This window comes from Oreochromis niloticus, linkage group LG12 (assembly GCF_001858045.2).
Source record: "Oreochromis niloticus isolate F11D_XX linkage group LG12, O_niloticus_UMD_NMBU, whole genome shotgun sequence".
NCBI lineage: Eukaryota > Metazoa > Chordata > Actinopteri > Cichliformes > Cichlidae > Oreochromis > Oreochromis niloticus.
Genome location: NC_031977.2, coordinates 36,323,317 through 36,334,073, shown reverse-complemented (window position 1 = coordinate 36,334,073; position 10,757 = coordinate 36,323,317).

Sequence of the window (10,757 nt, the reverse complement as noted above, 5' to 3'; positions counted from 1 at the left end):
GAGCAGCAATCATACAACCCGTAACATTACTTTGAGTTAGGGAGATAAAGATATGAAGTCCATCTCACGCTTCTCCCACACGCTACAGAGGGCAGTGGCGCACACTTGTGATATCACTAAACATTAACTTAGACTGTCTTAAATGGACATTACACAATTGCGACTGTTACAACTGATAATTTTTTCTTGGACTATTTGCAGACATCAATTTTATTAAAGAACATAAAAAATGCCAGTTTGCTTGTTTATATGAAAAAAGAAATATGGGAAATATAAGAAAAAAGAATATGGTCTATGTGAAGGAAAAGAAAAAAAGCTCAGTGGATATTCAATGCAAATGTTCATAGTCCTCAGTCAGGGGAAAAAAAGACTTTCAAAAAATGAAAAATAAATTGTAAAGAAAATACACTGCTCAAAAAAAATAAAATAAGGGAACACAAAAAAGACATCCCAGATCTGAATGAATGAAATATTCTTATTAAATACTTTGTTCTTTAAATAGTTGAATATGCTGACAACAAAATAAGGTTTGAGCCACTGTCTGTTGTAGTTCTTACCACTTTCCCCCTTATTTTGTATTGACAATAGTATTGACAATGAATGTCATCAAGGGCACCAGCTAGAACATCAAAGGGACCCTTTCAACCTCTGGCAAGCAAGGGCAGCAGATCTCCTTTCCAAGGTTTCCTCATCTATCCAATGAGTTGTGACCCCTATGAATCTTTGCTGGTGCACTGTCCAACAGTCCATAGTGGTGGCAGCAAAGCTAACTTTACTGAGGTGCAACGTATAAGTTTTTTTTTCATCTGATTGGCAGCTCCCTCTGTTCTGGTCCTGAGAGTGGGTCTGGAAATGACTTTGCATTGAGGATTCAGTGTCAATAAAAGTTCTTTAAAAGAAGGTTGTTCAGCCACAGAAAATGGATGAAGACCTTTTACAAATGAAATTAATCTTGAGCTTGTCAACGTTTGTCTGTGATACTCGTCTGTTTGCACCCACTGCCATCACATCACTGATCCTTGAGGGTTCTGGTTGTTCCAGGGCTCACTTCCGCGTTGCTATAAAGTCACTGAAGGCCTTCAGCTTGGATTGACGTTTTCTCTGTTAACAATTTTTTTTCATCAGCATGTAAATCAGTGTTGTTTTCATTAAATACACTGAATTTTACATAAAATATTTTCCCCCGTACGTCCCTAATAAGACATCAGTGCATTCAAAGCTACTGCTGATAAATCATTATATCCCTCACTGCTGGTTGGTTTACTACTGGATGCCAATATACGAGGACATAGACCTCTGGTCTGGCGATGCCTGTGGTGTCCTCATGTTTTTTTTATTGGACAGTAACAGGCTAGTTAACGGGGGGGGGCGTGTACTATTATTCACTCCAAGATCTAAACTAGCAGCACTGACTAACAATGGGCTGTGACGTCAGTTTCTTCATCATTATTATGCAAATTGTCATGAATGTTGATCAAGAAACTGATCTTACATTGTTCACCAGTGGTGCTAGTTTCAGTCATTATGCATATGTACTGTTTTTAAGGTTGGGGAAACCTGCTGAGACTGAAGAAGTCACTTGGATGAGTGATGCAACATTTCTCCCACTGAAAACGCTACGTCTAAATGAACAGAATCTACTTTTTGGGATTTACTTACCTGGATGATTGAGCATGCATCAAGACATTCCAAGATCTAAAGCTAATCACTCATGTAAAATCCATGGTAAAATATGTACTGTTGATGTTTTATGATCATAGTGTTGCCCCCCTGGCCTGGCAGGTGTCAGGGAGGGATGTGATCCTAAATTGTGCAATTGTGTATTAAAATAAAGAAGCACAGATCATGAGCTTGTTTACAACCTAAATTCTGCAGGCTTACCTCTAAGGGGGTTTACCTATGCGCCACCTAGTGGTATCTTTAAGTAATGCCATAGAACATATTAAGTGTAGTGAGATAACCACTGAATCAGTTATTAAATACATAATAAACAAAAAAAAATATTACTGGGATGTCCATTTTTACCTTTTTTAAAACATGAACTGAGCTGTAATCCCATAATTTATGATTTTTTTTTTTATCTCTTGATGTTCACTATTATTTAAATCCATATTTATGTCTTAAACACACATTTTTAACCTTTCCCAATAGCTGATAAAGGACTTAAAGCTCAGAAAGTCATGAGTGATATAAAAACAGAATACTGTACTAAAAATTGTAATTAAAAAATTAATGTATGACTTTACTAATGTGTTACTAGTATGTTGAGTCAGTTTTAAATTCCTGGCAATTGAATACTGGAATATACTGATTTTAAGGCAGTAACATTCCTGTTGTATATAGGTTGTGATTTTGAGATTCCATGGAAAAACCTTTGGAATTCTCTATGACAAAGCAGATGGTGAGTCACTACTGAACCTGATCACCTTCTAACCCTCAGAAGCTGATCAGAGTTTTCAGTGTGCCACAGGAAGAGACAATGCCCTTCACCTGAATTCACCTTCATGAGAAGGCACAGTACTAAAAAACTTACAACAACTTTAAGTTAAAGAACTTTGTTTGATTCAGGAGCACTTCTGGGCCCGTATCCCTAAAGATTCTGAGAATCCCCTCAGAGAGCTCCTAACTTAACCTAAAAATTCCTTGCCAGGAGTTTTAGCTTAAAAGTGATTCCAGAACATTTTCAGTGAACTCTGAGCAAGGAATGGATGAAAAATCCTATCTTAGTGAGGAGGTGTGGTTGACCCCGTTGCTAGGTATGAGTCATCATTTCAAAAGCCGTGATTGGTTGATCCTACAAGTTTGATGGAAATGAGCTTTTGGTGAGAATGAGCAAAGGATGTACCCACAAATCAATAAACATGATTATACACTCTAATGTTATGCTGACTATAATTGTAAATAATATTTCACATTCAAGAAAATATCTGGAAAATGAATAGTAAGCTGTAGGGGTTATAGCCTAACATTAGAATCTAAAATATGTGAAAACTTAAACTCATTACACCCTGTTCAAATAATGATTCGTGTCTTATTTGCTCATATCAATATCCTAGCTGGCATATTTTGTACTTTCACTCCCATATGGACCCCATTGAAAACAAGATGGCCTATCTCAAGGGGCTAATGAAGTAGAAATCACAACGTTACAAGTCCAGTGTGGTCTTAACGAGGGTAACATGGCTCAGCTTTTATCAATGTCTGTGATTGCTGGCTGGTCTATTTATAAAGGCTTGTTAACAAATATCCTACAAACACAGAAAATGGAGAAAAAAAGGACTCGCAAGCCGAACTGGACTGAGGAGCAAGGTTTGTTGCTGGCCCAGTTGGTGAACGAACATAAAGGTATCTCTCCTGCCTCTTCTGTTGGCCATTTTGTGCAGCTGCTTAGGGGAACTCCTAAGCCACTAAAAGTCCTCTTCCCTGCTCTTAGCAGGTCTCGCCTTAGGAGCCCTTTTAAGCGCTAGGAATCTTGAGGAATAGCTTTTATATTAACTGGGATTGTCGTGTCACTTTTAGGGGAAATTCTAAGAAAACGTCATGACTCTGAGAATTTTCTTAGAATTTGGCCGCTAGGAGCCACTTTTTGCACAAAGATTCTTTAGGGATACGGGCCCAGAACTGAACTTAACTAATGCTGGCTTATCTGAGTACAAACCAAACTGTCACTTCGTGTTCACTCTATCACTTCCTGTTCCAACGCACAGTGGTGTTTTTGTGTAGCTTATCTGCATAGCAATTTATTTAAAAACTTTTAGATATCTTCTTACTGTACTTCATAGTGTAATCTTCACGTGCTTCATCCGAAGCACACTCTCTGTGTACTCACTACCTAATTTATATCCAAAGTATTCACTCACTGTGTCTCTACTGTTTCGTTAGCTTAGCTTAGCTCGTAGCCGACTCGTTAGCACCATGGCTACTTCACCTGTCCCTCCTACACTTTCCTGCTCATTGTGTCAGATGTTTAGCCCCTCCTCAGCCTCCTTTTGATACCTGTAACAAATGTAGCCTATTTTCAGCTCTGGAGGCCAGGATTACTGAATTGGAGACTCGGCTTCGCACCCTTGATACACCCGTAGCTAGCCAGGCCCCTGTAGCAGTCGAAGGTAGTATAGGCCCCACTAGCTGTCCTCCGGCAGGCCCTGAGCAGCGGGGGAAAGAGGGCAGCTGGGTGATGGTGAGGAGGAAGCATAGTCTTAAACAGAAGCCCCAGGTACGCCACCAACCTGTTCATGTGTCTAACCGTTTTTCCCCACTCGGCGACACACCCGCCGGGGGTCAAACTCTGGTAATTGGTGATTCTGTTCTCAGACATGTGAAGCTAGAGACACCGGCAACCATAGTCAATTGTCTTCCAGGGGCCAGAGCAGGCGACATTGAAGGAAATTTAAAACTGCTGGCTAAGGATAAACTACATACAGTAAAATGTCGGCGTGCTGTCGCCTCTCCCGATCCTTTTTTCTGACCTGGTGAAAAAACAAAATGAACGACTTGAGACAGACTTCTTCAATTCAATCAACTTCTTTATTTCAACACCTGCGCAGAAGGGAATCAGCTCAGCATGAAGGCTCTTGCAGATTCGAAGGGCAGTCCTTCGAACTGTTACATTTATAATATTCCAAAGTTCCTTATTTACCTCCCACATTTCCTGTTATTCTGTTATCACGTTCGCCTATACGTCATACATAGTTTCGATCAAAACAACTTCCTCCTCATCTATCGTCTTCTACCTTTCCTTTTAAGGTCTTGCCCTATCTTTAACCCCTTTTCTTAATTGCATATCTTAATTGTGGATGTGTGCGTGTGATGTACGTCTCTGTCTGCAATGTGTGTGTGTTCCTGTCTGCACTGTATGGGGGTGTGTGTGTGTGTGTGTGTGTGGGGGGGGGGTCATGTCAAGTGTCATGAGTGTGCACTTTGTAGGTAGGTTTGAAGTGTGTTGCGCCGGGGGTTTACGCTCTCCTCCTTAGTTCTGCTTTTCTAGTCTATACTTATCCAAGGTGTTAGACTGTTCTTCAGGGCCGTGCAGAGACGTTTAAGGGGAGGTAAGTGACGGAAGTGACAGACAAGGTAAGCGACTCATGTTGTAACTGACGTCAGACGCCGGAGATTTTGGCGGAAAATTAAAGAGAATGGTAGTTTAGATTTGAACAAATTCCTTTAAGCTTCAGTATCACCAAATACACTTATCAATTGCCTTATAACTAACAACATTTGTCCAAATCATCTCCAACACCCTGTAGAACAACGGGGAGAGTGTAGAGGCTCTCCAAGATTACATTGATCGGTGCTTCCAGGATCTCGTGATGAAGAAGGCTCAGCGTGCAGCTTCCCCGGCCAAACCTGACACACCGTCGTCGAAAAGACTTCGCCCGGCAGATTCCCCCGGCACAACATCGCCAGCCGGCAAAGATATTGTCGACATACTGGAGTCAATCGACCAACAATTGTCCAGTTTCGATGCAAGGCTGTCCTTGGTGGAGATTCTTCACCGGGAATTTAAATCCTTGCGAGAATCCCTGGAGTTCAGCCAGCAGCAGGTGGAAACGCTCGCTGCTGAAAATGCCACGCTAAGGGAGTCGGTGAAATGTCTCACAGACAATGTTACTCAGCTAAATAGAGAAAATAAAAAAATAAAAGAAACAGTTATTGATCTACAAGCTCATGGCATGCGTGATAATCTGGTATTTTCTGGTATTCCAGAAGCTGCTGGAGAAAACGCGGAGACTACGGTGAAAAGCTTCATTAAAACCCACCTGAAGCTGCCGGAGGACACTGTGAAGAACATTGTCTTCGATAGGGTGCATCGCATCGGCCCCATGCGGGCTGCGGCCGGGAGACCACGTCCTATTGTGGCCAAATTCGGCCACTTCAAACAAAAGGAACAGGTGAAAAGCCGCGGCAGGGAATTAAACGGAACGGACTTCAGCGTGAACGACCAGTTCCCCAAAGAGATCCTGGAACGACGCAGGGTCCTCTTCCCAATCCGACGCGGCTTCATCCAGAAGGGCTCCCGCGCTGTCATCGCTGTGGACCGGCTGTACGTGGACGGACAGCTCCACCGCGACCCCGACATCACTCCGTGGCTGTATTAACTTCACACCAGATAAGAATTCGCTACACCCTTTCCCTATCCACGCACACTAACTTGCATTAACATCTGTTTAACTTACTAGTATCAAATCACATCTTAAGTGTGATTTGATAGCAGAATTAACACCGTCACTCTCCGTCAATGGTTTGATTGGAATGTTTCCGGGGTTTTTTTCGTTCTCGTTTTTTTTTCTCTCTTTTTCCCACTCTTGTTTTTATGATGCTCACCCTTGTCCTTGGTTTCTTTCTTTTGTATTTTTCTTTCACTGCTTCGATCACCTGCTTCCACACTCATCCACCAACAACATCCTTTATTTCAACGCACAGCACGATCACGCACAGTCATGCGCTCAACGGCAGCACATTTACATCAGTCAGACAGCGCACACAGACCTACAGGATACACACACTTAAGCCAAGCGTACTCATATTAGTAAATATGCACACACATACCGGTAGTCAGACTCAGGGAGCATCTCACCACACATTTTTTCTCTCTCTCCTTCTCTTTATTTACGAACAAGTGAATGGAATGTAAATAGAGCTGTTTCCAGAGAAAAGAGGTTAAAAATATTTAACCAACTCAGAAAACTACAGGCAGATGTTGTCCTTTTACAAGAGACCCACAGACCTCTTAGAGCAGGGGTGTCAAACTCAATTGCACAGGGGGCCAAAACTCAAGGCACACTTGAGTGATAAACATTTATTGAACACACTAAAACAATGTTTTTTTAAACATAAATATGAATAAAAACAGACAGGAATATTATTCCAGATTAAATAAACTTAAAAAAAATAAACTTTAACTATTTTGCTCTTCATAAAAATATATCCTGTCAAAATTATGCAAGTTAGAAATATGAACATGCTGCCAAAAACCCCAGAAAAAATAAATAAAAGCATACACAAGTTTCGAGCTGCATGTAGACGGAGCTGGGCATTGCTTCAGGAATGGAACTAATAAACTGTGCGGGTCACTCAGTGTCGTACTTTCCCTTGAGTGTATCATTACACTGCAGCTCCATCTGAATCTGTACAGGTGCAGTTCAGCAAAGTGCGCTGACTTGGTTCACATTACTTGGCAACAGGGAAAGTGAGGCAGGTTGCACTGGTGCATTTGTGACAGCTTCACTTGAAACGCCTTCACCGCATCATACATGCCATGTCCATGAACTGACAGATTTCCTTGCTGAGCTCAAAAACACGATTGAGAATTTTTATCCCAACTCAGCCAACGGACCTCTGTATGATGAGGAATGTCGGGAAACTCTGAATCTATTTCCCACATAAAAGACTGAAATTGATGGTGATTTTAACTTTTAGCTCAGATAAAATTTATGGTTTGCGTCACGGTGATCATTACATGCTCCATTTTTAGGACTTTACCACACAGCGTTTCCTGGTGTATGATAAAGTGATATGCTGTTAACTCACCGGTACAGTTCTCCTCCTGCATCTTTACTCGCATCCTGCTGACTAGTCCACTTTTTTTCACCGGCGCTCCATCTGTTGTTAGTCCAACAAGTTTGTCCCAGGGCAGTTTCATGTCGGTTACACTTTGACATAAGTTTTAAAAAATGTCTTTTCCTGTCGTTGTCCCGTGCATCGATTTAATGATGAAGATGGCCAGCTGTGCAATGTCCATCATGTCTGTACTTTCATCCACACGTTATTGAGAGTATGCAATAAAGTTTTTGCTTCTTTCACACAACTGTTTTCTTAAATCAGTGGCCATCTCACAAACCCGATCAGCAATCGTATTTCTGCTCAGGCTGCGTTTTGTCTGGACACAAGACGTCACACAGCTTCATCATGCAGCTCTTCAGAGTGGTACCGGGCTGATTTGGCTATCTCCTCTGCTACAGTAAAACTTGCTTTCACAACAGCTTCACTTTGTGATTTTGCTCTGGTGACAAACGTCTGCTGAAATGTCAGATTCTTCTTTAGCTCTTCTACTTTCTGTAGTTTCTGCATTTAGGTTTTTCAGCTTATCCTGATGTTTTGTCTCGTAGTGCTGTCTTAAATTAAATTCCTTAATTACAGCCACATTAGCTCCACTAATAAGAAACATGGGTTTACCAGCAATGTCTGTAAACATATATTCAGTCACCCACCGGCGCTGAAAGGCTCTGCTTTCAGAATCAACTTTTCTCTCCACCATTGTGAGTGGCTACCTTCGCAGAAGTTTGACTTGAATGACGCGGGAATGTTCCCCGTTAGCCTAGCGGTCAGCAAGGAGGCTGCAGCGCTGCATTATCAGATCTGTAGTTTGTATATTATTAGCGCCTCATATCGCCGGGCCATGCATAACAATAATAGTACATCTATATAAAATGATCTCGCGGGCCAGATATAAATGTACGCCAGGCCAGATGTGGCCCGCAGGCCTTGACTTTGACATGTGTCTTAGAGGTTCGAATGAACTTAAAACACCTGAGTTTCCTAATGTGTTCTCAGCTTGTTATAATTCTAGACAAAGGGGAATAGCAATTTTAATACATAAAAATATTAATTTCACAGTACTCGATACAGTTATAGATCCAGAGGGCAGATTCTTAATCATTAAACTATCTATACTTGATAAAAAGCTAGGTATTGTAAGTGTATCTGGTCCAAATGTTGATGATCCCTCATTCTTCCACGGTTTTTTCAGTGCCCTCTGAACACTTAGATGGCACACTTGTTCTTGGAGGCGACCTCAACCTGGGACTAAATGAAGGAATGGATAGGCTCAACACAGCAGGAACTCAGCGTAATTGGCAGTCCACAAATATAATCAAACAGTATATGAGCGACTTTGGTCTTTGCGATGCATGGCGCTCCCTTCACCCCACCAGTAAGGAATATACTTTTTTCTCACATGTTCATCACTCCTACTCTCGTCTGGATTATTTTTTGGTCAGCAGCTCACTGCTGAGTGACATTTCAGACACTGAGATTCACCCTATAGCTGTCAGCGATCATGCTCCTGTATCTTTAACACTAATGCACAAGAATAATACTACGCCAAGTAAAAACTGGAGATTTAATACATCACTGTTTAAAGATGAAGAGTTTATCAAATACTTTAAAAAAGAGTGGACTTCATATTTAGACTTCAATGACACTCCTGGAACATCAGCATCTGTCCTCTGGGAAGCAGGGAAAGCCGTGATGAGAGGTAAAATAATTTCTTTCTCATCACATAAAAAGAAAAAAGAAAACAAAAATATTCAGGAATTAGAAAAAACCATCAAATCCTTAGAAGAAGACTACGTGTCCCACCAAGATCAGGAAACATTGAACAAAATAACTGAACTGAATTGAACAAAACTAGAATTAAATGAGATAATTAATAAAAAAAAAACAAAATTCTTAGTACAAAGACTACGCTTACAAAATTATGAACATAGTAATAAATCCGGTCAATTTCTAGCAAACCAGCTAAAAATAAATAAATAGAAAACAACTATATGTGCTGTTCAAGATTCATCTGGGAACACAATATATGAACCGAAACAAATAAACAACATTTTCAGGGATTTCTATAAAACATTGTATTCACCACAAATAAACCCATCTAAAAAGGAAATTGATCAGTGTTTAGGACAACATAACTCTCCCAAAATTATTAGACTCTCAAGCAATGGCACTGGATTCACCACTGACATCAGGTGAACTCCAGGAAGCCCTGATAAGTATGCCCAATAATAAGGCTCCAGGTCCAGATGGCTTTCCTGCAGAATTCTACAAAGAATTCTGGACGATTCTAGCACCAGTTTTTTACAGAACGTTGTTGGAAATCAAAGAAAATGGCAGACTTCCATCAAATATGAATTCTGCAAACATTAATCTCCTGCTAAAACCAGGCAAAGACCCTGTATATCCCTCAAGCTATCGTCCAATATCCCTTATAAATGTAGACCTTAAAATAATCTGCAAAGCTCTCTCAAAGAGATTAGAGAAAATAACCCCCCTCTTAATTCATCCTGACCAAACTGGTTTCATAAAAGGTAGGCACTCATCAACAAATACACGTAGATTACTTAATTTAACAGACTACTCATACAGTAAAAACCTTGAAACTACAATATTTTCTTTAGATGCAGAAAAAGCGTTTGACAGAGTTAACTGGAAATTTCTATTTGCAACTTTTGGAGTTTTGGAACCTCTTGCATTAACTGGTTAAAAATATTATATAATTCCCCAACAGCTTGTGTCAGAACAAATGACCAAACATCCTCCAGCTTCTGTCTCCTGAGGGGCACCAGGCAGGGATGCCCACTCTCCCCTTCACTGTTTGTGTAATGCAATCTGTACTTAAGCCAACGCTTGAAGGCTTGGAAATCAGGACTGTTGACCTTGGGCAGTTCACTAGGTGTCGGTATCATCAATTTCACCCCGATGTCTAGGCCCAGAATCACAGCTTCTCTAGAAATAGGTTACAAGAATTCAAATGTGTCCCAAATATCTGTATCCCATCAGAGGCTAGTTTCGTAAAGAAGATTGGTAGTAGCTGCTCCACCACAGGAACAATAAGGCTTCCAGCACACAATGGACACCACACTCACTTAACATAAACACATTTATTTGACACAATTTTAAATAATAAGCCCTTTTTTAGTGTCTTTCCATTCAGTGTCCCAATAAAAATAAAAATAAATGCAAATATGTATCTTTCA